The sequence below is a fragment of the Gossypium hirsutum genome, chromosome A03, assembly GCF_007990345.1.
Source record: "Gossypium hirsutum isolate 1008001.06 chromosome A03, Gossypium_hirsutum_v2.1, whole genome shotgun sequence".
Classification (NCBI taxonomy): Eukaryota; Viridiplantae; Streptophyta; class Magnoliopsida; order Malvales; family Malvaceae; genus Gossypium; species Gossypium hirsutum.
In genome coordinates this window covers 34,112,325-34,131,844 of record NC_053426.1, presented here as the reverse complement: position 1 = coordinate 34,131,844, position 19,520 = coordinate 34,112,325, and the positions used below count along the sequence as shown (strand labels likewise).

At 34.8% G+C, this 19,520-nt stretch overlaps 1 pseudogene; it reads right to left on the bottom strand.

The window, feature by feature from the left end:
* Positions 1 to 13,781: 13,781 nt before the first annotated feature.
* LOC107960814 (probable carboxylesterase 2) lies at positions 13,782 to 19,485 on the bottom strand (annotated as a pseudogene).
* Positions 19,486 to 19,520: the final 35 nt, after the last annotated feature.

Sequence of the window (19,520 nt, the reverse complement as noted above, 5' to 3'; positions counted from 1 at the left end):
GAAGTTTAAGCTACATTTGAGCTAACAGGGGAGACTCTAAATTGACTCTTACTTGCATGTTGCATGATAGTCTTATCTTTTTGAAAGGCTAATCTGTAAAAAGAAAACGTAAGATATGCAAATGTGATGCTTGAAGATGATGTGGCTCTGTTATGAAGAAAGTATTTACACGCATGAATGTGTCAGAAAGTATGATTCTGTCATAAACAAGTCTCTGCATGAAGTTTAATTGCATGAGTTATATGTTTGAAAATTTAATGCATCAGTGTACAGAAGTTTGAAAGAGTAAGTCTGTTAAGTATGAGCCTGCATAAAGAGTATGCTTGTGCGTGAGTCCGTAGGGACAATAAACACAAATTCTGATATGGAAGTCTATTGCCATGGCAAGAAGACCATATAGTGTAAGACTTAGTCTGGGACTATTGCACCATATGGGGAGGTGAAGACCATATAGTGTTAGACCTAGTCATGGTGACTATGACATCATATGGGGAAATAAAGACCACATAGTGTAAGACCTATTCTAGGACTATGGCATCATGTGGGGATAAAAATAAAGGGTGGTTGGGCAAGTACTAGAAAATGAGGGGCAAACCTCAAGACGTTGAGTTTAGGCAAATCTCTATCGTCAAAAATACCATAATGTGGAAGCCTTTGTGGCTGTTCTCTGATAAATGGAAGCCTCAGTGACTGTTCTCTATTATATTTAAGCCTTTACGTCGATATCTATTATATGGAGCCTTAGTGGCCAACTCTCTGAACATGCCTTCATGGCAAAGTATGTTAAACCTGATGCCTTTGTAGCTGATCCTTTTATATGTGGAAGCATTGTTGCTGTTTTCTAATGTATGTGAGCCCTAACGGTAGAACTTATTACACGTGGAAGCCTTTGTGGTTGTTCTCTGTTACTTGTGAGCCTTCGTGGTTGATTCTATTAAAAGTGCCTTTGTGGTGAAGTCTTCTGTATGTATCTGGACACCTTTGTGGCTATCTGATGTTATGTGGATGTCTTTGTGGCTATCTACCTGTATGGACGCCTCTATGGCTATTTTGTGTATATGTTTGGATACCTTTGTGGCTATCTATCTATTATGCAAGGAAGACTTTTGTGGTTATCTATGCCAACTGAAGAGCGGGTAAAGGAAATCTTTATGGAGAACTTTGTGAACGAAATACCAACACGGCGAAGTCTGAGTAAATGACTCTCTGAAAAAAAAGTAAAGATATGGTATTAGAAACATGGCAAGTGTCAAGAAAGACAAAATGATAATCTAGGGAAAATAAGGTATTAATGAATTAAGTTAGAAAGTTTCCAAATGTTAAGAATGAGGCGAATTCTGTACAAAAGAAAAGGGATAAATGGTCAGTAAGGTGAAAGGGGCCAGAATGAAATATGTGGCGAACACGAAAAGAGTAAGAACCCGATATGGATAAGAGGATGTAGAAGTAATGAATGATGCATGTATTACGCTCTTAAGAAAGTCTTGGTCGATTTCGTATGAACTGCACCATAAAGAATGGTAAAGTAAAATACCGCCAAAGATGGACATAGGCCAAAAAGAACATACGCAAAATGTTTAGCATGCTACAGAGTAATTAAACATGTAATAGAGATTTACCAAGTTCTTAAGAACTTACATAAGTTATTTCCTATTTTAGATTGCAAAGAATTTTGTACAGAGGGACGATGCTAAGCAACGGTTTGTGCTGATGTGCATATAAAGAAGAGAAGTTTATGAGAGAGAAGCCTACTCAAAGAATGAGATGAGAAGTCATAGTTTATGCCAAGAAAGGCTATAAAAATAAAAGTGACACATAAAGTTATAAGGCGAAATCAAGGCTCCACATAAGTTGTAGTGCTCTATTTGTATACTTGGCAACAATAAGGCAAAAACGATAGTTGTATTATTAAGAATGTAAAGACAAACACATTTTGTACATAAGTAAATCCCAATAATATACACGAGGTTATTCAGTAAAACAGTAAAAGAAATTTTTTTTATTAGACATTGTAAGAATAGTTACATAGGAAAGTATAGAAAGAGCCTAAGTACGTTTTTCCTTAAGCGTAACACCCAATACTCAGATCCGGTTGATCCAGTCGGGTGGAGGGCATTACATGTGACTCGTATACTTTGATGTAAATAAAAGTCTAAGTTCAAATAGATAATGAACCGAAAGCTGGTGCATTAAGTATACAACTTTTACTGTATGTCGCATCATTCACAATAGTAGAATTCATAGCCTAAGAAATGGGTAAATGATATCCTCCAAATTGGCATTACATGCCACAAGTAATTTGTCTTTGTGATGAATGACTTGGTTACTATTTGATATTAATTAACTTTTCATGAAGGAAGATGTAATGATTACCATGAGATAAAATAGAATCATATTAGGAAAACGAATTTATCCCAAAGAGATTAAGGATATCTTATAAGGGTAATACACTTATGACAAGGTCATTAGATGAGCACTGATCGAGTTGCTTTTGTAATGATATGCCATTGGGGAGAGCTCAGTCACGATTCTATAGTAGAATGACTTCGTAATTAAATGAGTTTATAATTAATAGATGAAAGCTAGAACTTAATTATAAATCATTTGAGCCTTAATCACATATGTCCAATCAGTCCCTCTGCTAGCTCGTTAAAACCAGAAATGAATTGCATGTTGAATTAAATTAACATAAATGGATAGAAATGGTAAAATAGAGAAATAAGAAACATTTGGAAACGAATGTGGTTTTCTCCAAAATGAAAATGACTTGGAAATGAGTTTATGGTTTTTGAAATACATGAAGTTCGAAAATGAAAATAAATCATTTGGTCATAGTGAATTCGTTCAATGTAGAAAAATTAAATATATTTTCTCATAGATTTTTTACGATAAAGTTGTCATGATTTTAACAGAATTAGAATTTGGTTGAGAAAATTATTTAATTGGGAAAATAAATTAATTTAATATGTTTATTTTTGGAAATAGAAAAATAAATATTGGGTTGGATCGAATTATAAAGTACTAAGTTAAAAGTCTAGGAAGTACTTGTAATTGAACCCGATATGAGAGAGGCCTAAAAGCCCCTCATGTTTAAAGAGAGGGAAGAAAAATCTTAGTTTGTTTAATTAGGGTTGCCGCCCTACCTACTCCTAGTTAGACTAGGAGTTCGTTTTCCTACAATTCAATAAGGGTTTTATCTCTTCTCCTTAAAAATAGATGACATCAGTAGGGTCAAATATAAAACTTTGAAATATTGTTGTTCTGTCTGAATATAGTGAGAGTTTATTCTCTAAGTATTAGTTCTATTTTCTGGAATAACAATTTTGCCAGTTTCTATTAATAGAAGTTTTGCTTTCACACTAAAAGTAAAGAAAACTATTTTTGGTTCTATGTTTGATTTGAATCATTCGAGCCCACACTCAAAATCGTTCGTGGTACGAGAATAGCGAAGAAGGTCGTTTGGTTGAAAGCTAGTAATGACAAGGATCTGTCTAGTCGAAAACACAAGTGCGATTCCGGTAAAGGGTTTATTGCTATAAATATCACAAACTAGCTCGATTTTCAAAATTTCTTATTTTCCGCTGTACAAGGAAACTATTTTCGAACTAGATTTTTTCCGACATGAAATCCCATGACTCCTTGAAGAAAATCAAGAAGAAAAACCGCTTCTAAAAATTACAAGAATAGTCTTGCACAAAAGAAATTAACTCCAAGAGTTGAAAATTTTATTAATGAATGAATCAATTTTCCTTTAATGAATAATGAAAAGGCCTTTATGTAGACTAACTAATTATATCCAGATAAAACTTTCAAGTATAATAAAACTTTAATTAATCTAAACATGAAGTGGTTTTAGTAAAACTAAACTTTCTTGTTAACTAAGAAACATAAAACTCCTAAACAACTTTAAATACTTAAAAATATCCTAAAATTAGAAATAATTAAATAATAAAACCTAATGGATACAATATTGGGCTCAATATAATCAAAATTAGACCTTAAACTCAAATCTAATATGATTTAAACTCTAATTAGAGCCCGAAACTCATAATTTCCCGTAATAATCCTATCCAAAAATTCTACTTGCATAGTCTTTATTAAAACAGTCATAACTTGAGCTCCCAAACTCAACATCAAGTGATTCAAAGTGCATTTCGAAGCTAAGAGATAGATCTTTGAAGTATATGAGACATATCGACCCAGAAATGTTTGAATCCCATCCAAAAAGTCATGCAAGTCAATTGATTTTGCAAACTTGAAAATTGACAACTTTGGTGAATGAAATTTAATAAAATTTACCCCATCCGTACTTGTATCATTACATGAACCACTAACAAAGATAAGCTACCCAATGCAAATTTGAAATCACTGAATGCCATATTCAATGGTGTGGAGTCTTTCTATCCAGATTCACAACTACTCAAAAAGCTCTACAATTTTAAGGGCAACTTATGAAGGTACCACTACTGTCAAATACTCTAAACTCAAAATGTTAACAACTAGATTTGAAACTCTTAGAAGCTTGATGATGAATACTTGTCTGACTTCTACACAAAACTCTATGTTATGTCTAGCCAAGCTTTTGCCTTGGTGGGGAGTATTAAAATGCCAAGTTGGTTAGGAAGGTTGTGAGGTCTTTCCTGAACATTTTGCAATCAAGGTGACTGTTATAAAAGAGGCCAAAGATATTGACACAATGGGATTCTATGAAATTATTGAATCCTTGTAAATATTTGAGATGAATCTTGGAGACACCAAGTAGAGTAAGAGCAAGGTAGAAAAGAAATTGCTCTACAAGTTGCATCATTAGTTGCAACTATAGAAGAAACTACCATTGAGGATCTATACGAGTAGTTAGCTCTTCCCAGCAAAAATTTTAATATGGCATTCAAGAGGGTAATAAGAAAGGACAAAGTGTTTGAATGGGTCACAACTTCAACAAAAGCAAACATATTGGTGTTTTTATCAATGATGAATGCCTTAAGGAGAAAAAGAAAGACATTTAGTGCCATGAGTGCCAAAGGAATGAACACATCTAAGTTGAGTGTGCCAATATACTCAAAGAAGAAGAAGAAGAAGAGTATACATACACATTTAACTACCTATAATATATCTATTGTTATATATAAGTAAATTACAAATATATTATAATTATTATATAATTATGATATTATAATGTGCATTCTTTTATTCGTGATATGCAACCTAAACCTTGAACTTATAACTAATTTTATGGCACATTATAATATATACAATTAACATTATATAATTAAAGTAGATTATTAATGATACGTATCCCTATATACAACTATGTTATTATAATGTACATTTTTATATTAATGATAGATAAGCTTAAATGGAAAACATGTAACTAACATTATGGTAGTTTATAAGTATATTATTAATTGTATATAACCTTATATACAATTGTGATATTATAATGTGCATTTTTATATTAATGATAATAACCTTAAACCCTAAACATGTAATTAACTTTATGGTAGATATAATATATACAATTAGCATGGGTTAAGTAATTAAATTATTTTGGATTGTAATGGAACTTTTAATTTGTTTAGAATTCTTATGCGTAAGTTGTTAGGTATATTTAAATTTTTGTGAAATTGTTATGTTTAATTTGTTAAATTATTATTTAGCTACTTTTATTAATTTTTATTTATTTATTTTTAATATGAATAAATTTTATTTAAAATTAATTTTTTGTTTGATTTTATATTATTTCATGGATTCAATTTTTGTGGACTCAGATATCCTATATATGATTGAAAATGTTAAATAGTTTTACCAGCTCTTGAACCTTGAAGAGAAAATGAATTTATTTTTTGAGAAAATGAAAAGGAAATTAATTTAAAAATTATGTATTTTTAAGAATTTTATATATACAATGTAATTATTTTAAGGAAATTATTTGGTATCGTACCAGTGGAGTTTTAGACTCCACAAGTTTATTAAATTTTATTTTAATATATTATTACATTAGATATTATTTAAATTTTTAATATTATTTTTAATGTCTGTTTAGTTATATAATAAACAATTTTATCAATTCAAAAATTTTTCCAATAGAGTAACTTAGGGATTTTTTATTTTTTATTTTTATTTTTTGTGGTGAGAAAATAATAAGATTGCAAATCTTAAAATTTAATAAATATTTTAATTAGATAATCCAAGTAATTACATCATTTGAAAGATGTCACAAAGTTTTTCAGAGAATTTGACAAAAACTGGTAAGAAAAGAAGTTGATACAAATTAAATATATTCCAAGATGTCATAAATTCCAGGTACACAACCCATTTTATATTTATTCACTCTAAATAAGACCTAAGTATACCTTACACCGTTCTTGCAGTTTTAGAATATTATTTCACCCCTTTTATAATCTTCTAATATTCTTTTCATATTTTGAATATATACACTATAAGTATACATATATTAAATAGTTATGAATATTTTTAGGTTAATATATTAAAAACTCCTGAAATTATTACAATTTGTTTAAACGATGAAAGTACTTTATTTCAATATTAAATAAAAAATATATTTTTAAATTAATTTGCTTTTAATTATGATATGAATTTGTGGTCTATAATAAAGGCTTAACATCCAAGTGTTCATCATTAGGGGTGAGCGTTCGATCGAATCGAATGAAAAATTTAAAGTTAATCGAGTTGACGAATTCTATTTTATCATCCTAACTCGATTTGAAATTTTCTCGAATTGAGTCGAGTGAGATAGAATTCAAATCGAATTGAATCGAATCTAATCGAATATATTTGTTTGAGTTAAATTAAAAAAATGACTTTAGATCCTTATAACCACTGTCACCCATGGTAATCAAATTTGTCCACCGTAATCAAATTTGTTATTAACTTTCATTTCCTCATAATTTATTTATTAATCTTTTATATACGGGTTAGCTTCTTTGTTTGCTCAGTTGCTTCAATTATTTTTTGATTTTTGTCACTATGTATTTTGAAATTTAAAAATTATTAAATATAAAAAATGTGATTTTTTAATAAAAGTTATCTTAAAGATAAAATGTGAAATTGATACCAACATAAAATTTTAACACGAATATTTTATAGCATTATCAATAATTCAATTTTAACAAAAAAATTATAAAGATATAATATGATTAAAAAATTCAATAATATAAATAGTACAAAATGTGAAATTTAATTTAATAATATAAATAGTATATATAAATAAAATTATTACTATTTAAGTTTAGAGATTTTTTTGAATGATTTTTATTTGAGGGTAAAGGGTGAAAAGTGAAAGTTTGGGGGGGGGAATAAAAAGTTTTGAGGGTTGGGGGAGTAAAATTTTGGGGGGAAAGAAAAAAGGTTTGGGGATTTGGGGTAAAAATATAAAATATTATAACTTTGTATTCGATTTATTCAAATTATTCGTATTACTCGAATTTGAAAATTAAACTCGATATTCAAAAAAATTCGAGTTGACTTAAATAACTCAATTTGTTTAACTCGAAATTTAAATTTTTTTTTCGAGTCAAATTGAATTTTGTTCACTCCTATCCATCATACAAGGATTGAAGCATAGTTGTGAGCTGATGTCTCGGGCATGAGTCTCCTTTCACCCAAAGTATAAGGATTTATCAATATATATTTAATTAATAATATATTTTAAATTGAATTTATTCGATAATTCTAATATCATATTTATAGTTTTTTATAAAAAATAAATTAATAATATAATTTATTTAAAAATTTAAATTAATAAATAATAAAATGAAATTTTTGGGGAAAATCAATTATTAATTACTATTAAACAATAAAATTTTAGACCCAAATCATTTCTTATAAAAAAATGTTTCTAAATATTTACTACAAATTTTTATTCTTTTCCTTATGATTTATACCATCTTCAACTTTTTAATTTTGAATTAACTACATATTTAGCATTTAAAATCCCCTTGTGATAAAATAATAAATTTATTATTATATGTCTATGAAATTAGTTACTTGAATTTTTTTCATTCTATAAATTATATAGTCAATATTTTTTAGACTTTGATTCATGGATAATATATTGAATCAGTATGTAAAGAATGGTTGACTATTGATAGGTAGATCGGAATTGGTCATACTTGTAGTAAATTGGATATGTTATGTTGGCATTGATACAATAATGGTTATGTGCTTTGTTTGATATTGCAAAAGTTGATAATTAGTTTATGTATTGGCTAGATGTTATGTGCAAATTGCATGTTTTAGTTTGAAGTTTAATGCTAATACTTATGTTTTATACACTTTAAATTGTAAATGTACAACTAAGTCTTATTGTTCAGCATACGATTTGTTTTCTCTGTGTAGGTATAGGTGAATCTCAAGAATTCGAGAAGTCGTTCCAACATCCAAGAATCGATTCTCCAACTTAGCAAAATTTGTAATGTACCTTTTGAATTGAATGTCACATGTACTTAGTATTTTGGTTGGATTTTTGTATTCAAAATAGTTGAAGTTAGAATTTGGTAGTTGATGTTATTCTGAAGTATCATTTTGGCATAGTTTGGTTTGATTTCAATTGGCATATTGTTGATTGTGTTGTATGAGAATATGTATGTGTGATTTTAGGTCACTCAAGCTTGAAACAAGTTGATTTTTGACGTAACAGTACATCACATTGCGTTAAGAAACAACTTAGGGTCCTCATTACAACGACGTAGCCTCGAGGTCTTGATGAACCTAATTCAGAGAGTCATGTAGCGACAAGGAAACCCCAAAGTCATGATATCAAATCATAAATTTTGTAATCTTTACAATTTGAACCATTTCAACCTTGGTTTAGCAAAAGAGCTTTCGTAAATTTGTATAAGACTTCGAAATGATTATGTATTGTTTAATACGCTTGATTTACTTGTATTTAAATGTATAATGGTTTTGGATTGAATATTATTGATTGTAGTTGCTCCGGAAATGAATGTGACACCTTGTAACTCGAACCTGGCGACCGGGTCGAGTATCAGGGTGATACTTTTAATGGTATCAAAGTTGTAACCTCCCCAACCCAGCTTAGACATTGGGCCTAAATTCGGAAGATTACATTAGCCACCAAAGCGACCCAAAAAGCTAATAGAGTTTTGAAAATTGATCATCTTAAAGCTTTTGTATGATTTAGTAGAAAACTTAGTTAAATACCGATTAATTATGCATCAAAATTATAATTAAAGTCTAGCAGCGAAAAATGATACTGTCCAATGTTTTTAATAAAAACCAGGGTTCATGCCTAACCACTTAACATTTTAATATCTTCAAACTTAATTAAATATCATGCAATAGGAAAGTAATATAAACTTTAAGTCCTATGCCATAGTTCGAAATGAAATAATATTGTTTATGAATAATAATAAAAATGTCAAATAATAAATCTAAAATATTTTAATAAAACAAATTCGAGTCCCTCCAAATATCGTGTCCGCATCCTAACCTAGTGGTTTATCTAAAAAGATGGAATATAGCGTCCTAAACTGTAGGTTATCTAAAAAGATGGAATATAAAAGGGAGTGAGCTATGAAGCTCAGTGTGAATTCTATCACAAGAGAATCAGTGCAACCGATTAGCATATAAAATCACATCAAATATAGTAGTTTGCAATGATAGATTCGGAATAATGGATTAACAGATTAGCATCATACACGTATACATATATACATACATATACATCATCTCAAATATCTTAGATTTGTTTGCACACACCATAAGAGCTCTCTAGAACTCATCCATCCCTACACACCACATTGTGGATAAATCACAAAGTTGCAAGTTAATACGCTACCAAATGGTTGTGAATACACAACATAAATGCATATGAAAGCTGCCAGATAATGAGCGAGTGAACCACCAGTGCTACAGGTTAATACGCTGCCAGATGGTTGTGAATACACAACTTAATTATAGATAAAAGCTACTAGATAATATGTGGATGAACCACCAGAATTGCATATTAAGTTCTACTAGAATTCATCCTTTCAAAATGTCTCATCCCATGTAATAAGATTCAGCATGCTTATAACATAACAAAACATAAATGTGTATTATGCTTATAACATATCCAGAATGGCGGTCAATAAATATATTCTCAACTAATAGATATAGCAGCTAAAACATGTGGTTTTCAAGGATCCAATTTAACGGTATCATAAGGCATGTTGTACGAACAATTCACTAATATAGATACATTAAACAAGCTTAATCATAATTCATGCAATCATATAAATATAATATCAATACAGTCAATTAGGTCATGAATTTCAACATTATTCATATTATCAGGGACTCAATTGAATAAAATAAAACACTGAAATAGATCAAGAACCATTCAGGGGCTAATTTGCACAAAACATAAAATTTTGGGTAAAATTGTAAAATTTGAGAAACAGGGGACACACAGAAGTGTGATCGGACCGTGTGGAAGGGGTACATGGCCATAAGGCTGGGCCGTATGAAAAATGTAAAATCGAGGTGAGGGGAAGACACGACTATGTGGTAGGTCGTGTAAAGAGTCTTAAGCTGTGTGAGAATCGAACTCCTAGGATTTTAGCGGGAACATGACTGTGTGAGAGGGTTGTGTAGTCCACATGAGTGGTTCACACACCTGTGTGGCTGGCTGTATGGCCCTATTCCAAGACATGATTTACCCCAATTCACTTGTAAATAAACACACACCTATTACCAAAACACCGAGCGACTTCCCTCTCATTCAAATATGGTTTGAGATACCTAAATCGTGTCAGATTTCCTGAATCCTACCCTCATTTTGGTAGGTTCATTCAAAAGGTGACAATCATAATTCTAGCCATTCTCATAATAGGATGCCCAAAAATAGCATTGTAAGTTATAGGATGGTCTACCACAAAGAATTAAATGTATTCTATAGTAGTGTGCTCGCCATCCCCAAGGGTGACAAGTAGAGTAATACATATTTTTACTTCAATTGGATGATCAGCAAAGCCATATAAATGGCTCGTCTTCTTCAAAGCCTGTTCCTTCAGCCCCAACTTCTAGTATGTGTCTCACGTTAAAACCTCTACAACATTTCCACTATCATCCAAAATCATTTTAACCTCGAATCCAACAATGGTTGTTTTCACGACCATGGGGTTGTTACCTTCCTCATCACACATTGAATCCTAATATTTCTCATTAAATTCTACCCTCCATCTTTCTTGCTGATGTACCCTCTTCAGTGAACTAATCGACATCATGCTCCTAAGATAAGCCTTCCTTTTTGTGTTCAATGTCGCCCATTCTTCATATGTACCAATTATTACATGTACCATACCTCTAACCTTCTGTTTACCTATATCTTCACCTCACAAACTCTGCCATGAAGGCGAAGCCTTTTGTGTTAGAAAATATTTTAGTTCACCATTTCTAACAGTCTCTTCTGTAACATCCTTCAAAGAGAAACAATACTTTGTCTTGTGTCCATTGCTGTTGTGAAAGTTACATGTCAACGACTGACTGGGTCGCATAGGTGGTGGACTAGACAAAATTCCCAAATTTTTGACCTGATTAAGAACATAGGTACACGAAACATTTAAATGAGTGTAAGCTTCAAATTTTCCATAGGGAACATACCTTATTGTGTGCTCAACTTGAGGCTTCTAAAATGTCCACGGTGATTCATTTTGTAAATAATTTCTCTGTTGTCCCCCACCTTGGACCTATAGACTCTGAGAAGAAGGACTCTGCTGGTCACGCACATTCTAGAGACCTCTAAATTGCCTATCATCCCTCTGAAAGGTATTGCGAGTTGCTCTCTTGATTTCCTCTGACTCAACAAATCCCTCTCATATAAGTCTGCAAAACTCTAGGGTCTATTATCAGTAAATGAGCACTGCATGTGCTCATTTTTAACCCTTATAATGAAGGCACCAATAGCACATTGGTCCTCTAAATTCTTCGTGTTCAATATGGCTACATGAAATTGTTTTACATAATCCTATAAAGATTTTTCATCCCCTTACTTTACTGACATTAAGCCCATTGGAGTGCTCATTATTTTCCTGTGAACACGAAATCTACCTAAAAACATCTAATCCAACTGTGGGAAGCTCTAAATGGAACCTTATGGTAAAAATAAATACAAATCTTTCGCACTTCTTCTAAGAGTCGTTAAGAAAGCCTTGCACTTATCCGAGGCCCCTAAGACATTCATATAATCATTATATTACATGAGATGTGCTCTGGGGTCCCTTCTACTTTCAAATATCTCTTTCAACAGTTTGAACTTAGACGGTAGGTTTACAACTGCAACCTCTGGTGACAAAGGGTTGTTAGAACAAAACAATCAGTCCATTTCTTATATATTAGGGTACAATGATTGAACATCTCTACGCAAAGCATCCATCTCATTTTGCCATGGCTTTGCATATGCTCCTACATCCTCCTCCTTGAGAGGCGCGACATTGTCTTGAAGATCAAAATGGTCAAACTGCATTTTTCTTCTTAATTCCTCGTTCTGTCTTAGCAGTTCCTGGTGAAACAATTGCTACTGTTCAAACTTGGTACTTTGTTGAGTCATTTGGTCTTTTATTAACCTTGTTCTTGTAAACCAAATAACTACATGCGGTGACGCTCTTTAATCAGAGGGAAAGAGTGGCCCTTAACTAGAAGCGGCATTAAGATAAAAGGAATTAAAAGAACCTCCCTGGCCTAAGTTGCTTAAGTTTTTTGGCCAATCAGCAAACTAGCCAAGAAAAACATCCATCCCTCGGGGTCGATTGTCGATGTCAGAACCTTCTACTTGGCTAGATGGGAAGTTGTTAGGGAAATCCTTGTTCGAGTGAGTCATCTTGGTTTTCTAATTTTTATGGTCAGAAGTCTGTCCACGCTCATCACACCAAATTGTTGAGTATTTTTGTGTGTCTCTCTCTAAGGGATGCTAATTTTCATTTTTATATGATACGGTTCCTAGATGTGACATCCTAGGTAGCCCCCCATGCATGCTAACACGTATTCTATTCTAAGATTAACACATGTTTCTTCAGTACGAGTTCGCTTGTATGATGATGCGAATCCATGTAAGCGAACTATAAATGCCATTGCTCGCATCATCATGCAAGTGAACTCGATCCCAGTCAAATATTCGGTAACGGGTCAGTAATGATGAGCACCATAACAGGCTTAGTTTTGAGTTTTAGTTCATATGTACAAGTTGTAAGTGCCCTTGAATTTGCTAATTTTCCTTTAATATCAAGATTTGGAGTTTGGATAATTAGTGTAATAATGGTTAAAATTATTGTGTGAATTAAAATGTAAGTAACCATGACTTGATTTGTAAAGATAATTAGAAAGAAAATGGTAATATTAATAGGTCTTCGATTAATTGAATGAAAATAGTAATATTGATAAGAAGAGTATTAACTAACAAGTGTTGGATGTAATTGTGAGGAACATTATACTCTCAAAGAGAGAATACATACTCAAATGTTGGAGTTGACATTGTTGGAAGAGGCAATCATAAACTTAAACATAAACCGTAAAGCGAACATGAAGGATAAAAAAACATTAATTAAAGATTAATTACTTATATTCTAATTTACTTTTTACATTTTGGTGGTGCTATTTTATAATAAGTTCTATACCTTTTAACTATTATTAGATTGAATTTAAATATTTGAAATATCGCATAAAAAAAACTTATAGCAAATAAAGTGGAACTGATAATAGAAGTAAATTAACAACATGGGAACCAAAACAAATTATTGGAACAAAGAATCTAATAATAGACATTAAAAGTTAGAGGGCATATCCCTGTTGTAAAAGACAGCCAGCCTAGTGATCAAATCCTTAGCTTTCTCACAATCCAAATCATTCAAATGAAACCCATGACCTTCTCCATCCGTCTCCATAATTTCCACTACGCCCATCCACCCACTTGGCCCCAAAGCTCATAATAACGCCACCTTCTATCTCTTAACACATCTTTCTCAGCCACACACACCAACACCCTCCTGCACCCAAGCCCCACTAAGCTTGGTCCATCAGTGCTTACAGGGTTAACCCTTGGATCATTGTTGTCTTGGTTTGCTGGGCAGAGGAATGGCCATAATCTATCCACAACAGCCTTTCCATCCGGATTCAATGCCTCTGAGCCAATGGGTTCAGACCCCCAGAAATATGGGTGCACCAAAGCTATCCCAAGTAGCAGCACGTTTAGCCTGAACTCAGGGTCTCAGGCAACGATGGCTAAGTTGTGAGCAATGTTGGCACCAGCACTTTCTCCACCTAGGAGCACTCTTTCAAAGTCGGCATGGTCATTTAGCCAAGCTTCAGGCCCTTGGCTGTTAAAATGAGAAACCACCCTGTTAGAGATAATAAGTCAGTAGTTAGTTAGTTAGCTAAGGTTGTTATCAACTGTCAAGTTAGTTAACATCTATCTCTATTAAATGCATGTATTTTCACAGTAATGAGTATGAAAAGAATTATGAGTTGGATTCTTTTACTCGTATGATCTTGACATGGTATCAAGAGCTAGTGAGTTCTTGGCATAATCATTTTTCTTTCTTCCAACTGTGTTTTCTTGCTTCATTCATGGAGACTAAAACCCTACATTCTAGTGCCACACCTCATCACTCGTCGAATACTGCTTCGCAAGGTCAGACTTCTCAACCTTTGTTGAATGTTCAATATTTCTCGAAACATGATACGGTCAAGCTTAGTGAACAAAACTACTTGCTGTGGAAACATCAAAATTTACTCATTCTTGAGGGGTATGAGCATGAAGGATATGTTCTTAGTACCATTTCTGTTCCCTCTCCTCTTATTCCTGGACCTGATGGACAGTCTGTTCCTAATCCGTCGTTTCTTCTCTATAAAAAGCAAGACAAATTTCTAGCCTCTTGGTTACTTTCTACTGTAACTGATGAAATCTTGGTACATCTCACGATGGCCAAGACCAGTTTTGAAGTTTGGACAGTCATTGAACGATGTTTTGGTGTGAAGTCTACTGTTAAAATTTCTGGTATGCGTCATACCTTGTATTTTGTCAAGAAGGCAAATCTTTCAGTAAAAGACTACTTGGCCAAGGTGAAAATGTTGTGTGATAGCCTGATTGCTGCTGGCAGTCCGATATCTGAACAAGAACAGGTTAGTATAATTTTAGCTGGCCTCTCGATGGAATATGAATTTATTCGAATTTTTGCCTCGGCGACACCAGTATCACTTGAACTCTTAACTGATATGTTAATTGACTGCGAGTCACGACAACTAGCTCTTCTAACAGAGACACCGTTCCAAGCAAATCTGGCTTCTCATCTCAAACAAGCCACTGATGGAAATTCAACACATACTGGGACTTCAAATCACTACCAACAGGAGTATAAGCCTGGTCATCGGGGTCATGGTCGTGGTTGGTCTCGTGGAAGGGGCCGTGTGAGTAGTCGTGGCTGGTCTCGCTCTAAGCCTCAGTGTCAACTCTGTGGCAAGATCGGTCACTTAGTTCAGACCTGTTATCATTGTTTTGATGAGACTTTTTCAGGGGTCGACTCCAACCAGCAAGTGTCTATTAATTGCCATCAGTTTCAAGATCAGGATGGCTCCTCTACACGATCTTGTTCTGGTAAATGCAACTCCTGTTGGTAGCCTTCTTCTCAACCTTCATTTCCTCCATATTCTGATCAATGATGGTATCCTGATTCTGGAGCTACAAACCATATCACACCAGATATAACAGCCCTTACGAATGTTGCTCCCTATGCAGGTACGAGTCATGTGTCCATGGAAAATGGTGATCCTATCTCTATTGCTAATGTAGGATTAGTCAGTCTATTGGCTGGTTCTAGGCTGCTGCGTCTTCAAAACGTTCTCCATGTTCCTACTGTTTGTAAAAATTTATTTTCTGTTGGTCAGTTTGCCAGAGATAATGCGGTGTATTTTGAATTTCACCCGTTCTTGTGTTATGTGAAGGATATAAAGACAAAGGAAACACTCCTAGTGGGCCACATGCGTGATGGTCTTTACAGGTTCGACGTGTCCAACTCGTCTCCTTCCTCATCTGGTATGCCTTCACAACCCACCTCGACATTCTTGGGTGCAGCTCGAGTTTCCTCTTCCACTGATCTGTGGCACAAAAAACTTGGGCACCCCTGTCCTAATGTGCTTGGGGTTGTTTTGCGAGATTGTAATATTCCGTTTAGTAGAAAAAATATGTTGAATGTTTACTCAGCTTGTCAGTTTGGCAAAGCCCATAAGCTGTCTTTTAAAGCTTCTAGCACAGTGTACTCAGCACCTTTTGAATTAGTAGAATCCGATGTTTGGGGTCCTTCTCATGTTCAATCAAATGGTTTTGTCTACTATGTTTCCTTTGTAGATATGTATAGTCGATACACCTGGGTTTACTTTCTGTGGTCAAAGGCAGATGTGTTTCAATGTTTTCTGCAGTTCAAACAGATGGTCCAAGTTCAATTTGGTGGTTTCATTAAAATGTTTCAATCTGACTGGGGAGGAGAATATCGTTCGTTGTCTAGGGAACTTGCCCGTCTTGGCATTCAACATAGGGTCACTTGCCCTCAAACTTCTGAGCTAAATGGGGCTGTTGAACAGAATCATCGTTAGACCGTTGACATAGGACTGACTCTTCTTGCTCAAGCAGGTTTACCTTTGAAATTTTGGTCGTATGCTTTTGCGTATCCTGTTCACCTGATAAATAGATTACCAATATCTATTCTACAGCAGCGATGTCCCTATGAAATGCTATACAAATTCAAACCGACCTACTCGCATGTTAAAGTTTTTGGCTATGCTTGTTACCCCTAGTTGAGGCCTTATCATCCCAACAAACTACAATTTTGGTCCAGTCTCTGTACTTTTCTTGGCTTGAGACCCAACCACAAAGGGTATCAGTGTCTTGACAAGCATGGTCAGGTGTTTATCTCCAGGCATGTTACATTTGATGAGGCTCTTTTTCCCTATCAAACTGCGTTCTCCTCTGAACAGTCAACTCGAGGGGTTCCTCATCGGTCTCCCCTTCCCGTGGTGATTCAAGGTTCTTCTTTAGTGCCTCCAAGTTCCTCGTCTCTGGAACATAGTCCTTTGACACATGAGGAGCTTGCTCTCTCGGCCCCTGAGGAACGTGGTCTCTCAGCACATTCAGCACATGCGGACGGTGTTGCTCAACCATAGACTCGAGTGGACTCTTCAGTACAATAATCTGCTTCTAGTCGCCTTTGCTCGCCTAGCTCTGAACCTTGCTCTTCCTCTTCTACTGGGCACGTTCAGCCTCGTACTAATACACATCCGATGCAAACTAGGTCCAAAAGTGGGATTTTTAAGCCACGATTATTCACTTCAGTTCTTATTGCTCATAAGCCTACTTCCATCGTTGAAGCATTTTAAAGCCCTGCCTGGACAGTAGCTGCTCACACTGAGTATACTGCTTTACTCGCGAATCACACTTGGGATCTTATGCCTCTACCTGCTGGCAGGAAAGCGGTGGGTTGTAAGTGGATCTTTAAGATTAAACGAAATGTTGATGAGTCTGTCGCTCGGTACAAAGGTCGGTTAGTGGTCAAGGGTTATCTCCAAGAGGCTGGTGTTGACTTTCGGGACACTTTTAGCCCTGTTGTCAAGCCAACAACGGTCCTTGTGGTGCTAGCTCTTGCAGTCTCAATGGGGTGGTCTCTTCGTCAGGTCGACATCAACAATGCCTTCCTGGATGTGATTTACAAGAAGAAATATATATGGTGCAGCCACTAGGGTTTGAGCAACCTGGGGACAATGGTCAACCGCTGGTGTGTCGTTTAAGGAAAGCACTATATGGCCTCAAGCAAGCCCCTCGGGCTTGGTTTCATAAGCTCAATGAGTTCTTAGTTGATACAGGGTTTGTTGCCTCTAAAGCTGACACTTTTCTATTTGTTTCTAAATCGGGCTCCCAGCTCATGTATGTTTTAGTCTATGTCGATGATATTATAGTTACTGGAAACAACAATCAAGCTATAGATAAGTTCGTACAGAAGGTTGATGATCAATTTTCTTTGAAAGATCTTGGCCAACTTAACTACTTTCTTGGTATCGAAGTCCAGTACACCACCACTGGTATTTTTCTTAGCCAACGAAAGTATATACTGGATCTATTGCGAAGGGTTTCTATGGAGGGGTCTAAAGCTACACCTACACTTATGATCACGACATGTCAATTGTCAGCCACTGAAGGACAACCTGTTGAAAATGCTTCTTTGTACAAGAGCATTGTTGGGGCGTTGCAGTACGTGGTTATTACCAGACCTGATATTGCTTTTACGGTCAACAAAGTGTGCCAGTTTATGCACAACCCTTTGGATGTGCACTTCAAAGCAGTCAAGAGAATCTTGCGTTATTTGCATGGGACCTTGGATCATGGGTTACATTTTACAAGGAACTCGAAGCTCTTACTTGAAGGATTTTTTGATGCCAGCTGGGGGTCTAACATTAATGATCACCGGTCCATATCCGATTGCTGCATCTTTCTTGGAGGGAGTCCAATCTCTTGGAGCTCCAGAAAGCAGCAGGTCGTCTCCCGATCGACTGCTGAGGCTGAATACAGAAGCCTCGCCTATGTTATTGCTGAGATGATATGGATCCAGTCATTGTTAACTGAACTAGGAGTTTCTCTTTGCGGCAAAGCTCTTGTGTGGTGTGATAGTTCAGCAGCTATGGCAGTAGCAGGAAATCCAGTGTTGCACTCAAAATTTAAACACGTTGAATTGGATCTCTTCTTTGTAAGGGAGAAAGTTGCTCAAGGTCTGTTTCAGGTGGGTCATGTACCAAGTCAGGAACAGGTTGCAGACATACTGACTAAACCGTTAGCAGCAAATTTTTTCAACAAGTTTCAAAGTCAACTTCGAGTGTCAACCAGTGGAGTGTTAGTGATGGCAGAGGAAGGAACAAGATCGGGGCATGTTAGAGATAAGAAGTCAGTAGTTAGTTAGTTAGCTAAGGTTGTTATCAACTGTCAAGTTAGTTAACATCTATCTCTATTAAATGCATGTATTTTCACAGTAATGAGTATGAAAAGAATTATGAGTTGGATTCTTTTACTCGTGTGATCTTGACACACCCATTGAAGAGAAGCCCAAGAATCTTCATATGCTGTAGGGATAGGGTGTTCAGAAGTTTTTCTATAGTTCACTGAAACCGCAATCACGTTAGCTTCAGCAACCAAAGCGTTGAGGTAATTTCTGTACTTGGAGTAAATGGTGATGAAACACAAAAGGCTCCGCCATGGAAATAGACAAGGAGAGGTAGCTTTTGGTTAGGGTGGGTCGGTTTTGGAATGAAGAGACGAGCTGAAACGTTGGGTTCAAGGATTATGATTATATCCTTGGATGAAACATCGGTTTCGGGGTGAGTGGATGGCAGAACAAACTCAGCTTCAATGAGTCTTTCAACATGGCCATCTTTATACACTCTGATAATGCCTAGGAACTCAGTAACCACTTCCGGCTTACTGGAATCCATAAGAAGAAAGAAGGGAAATTTGCTCCTTGCGTTTG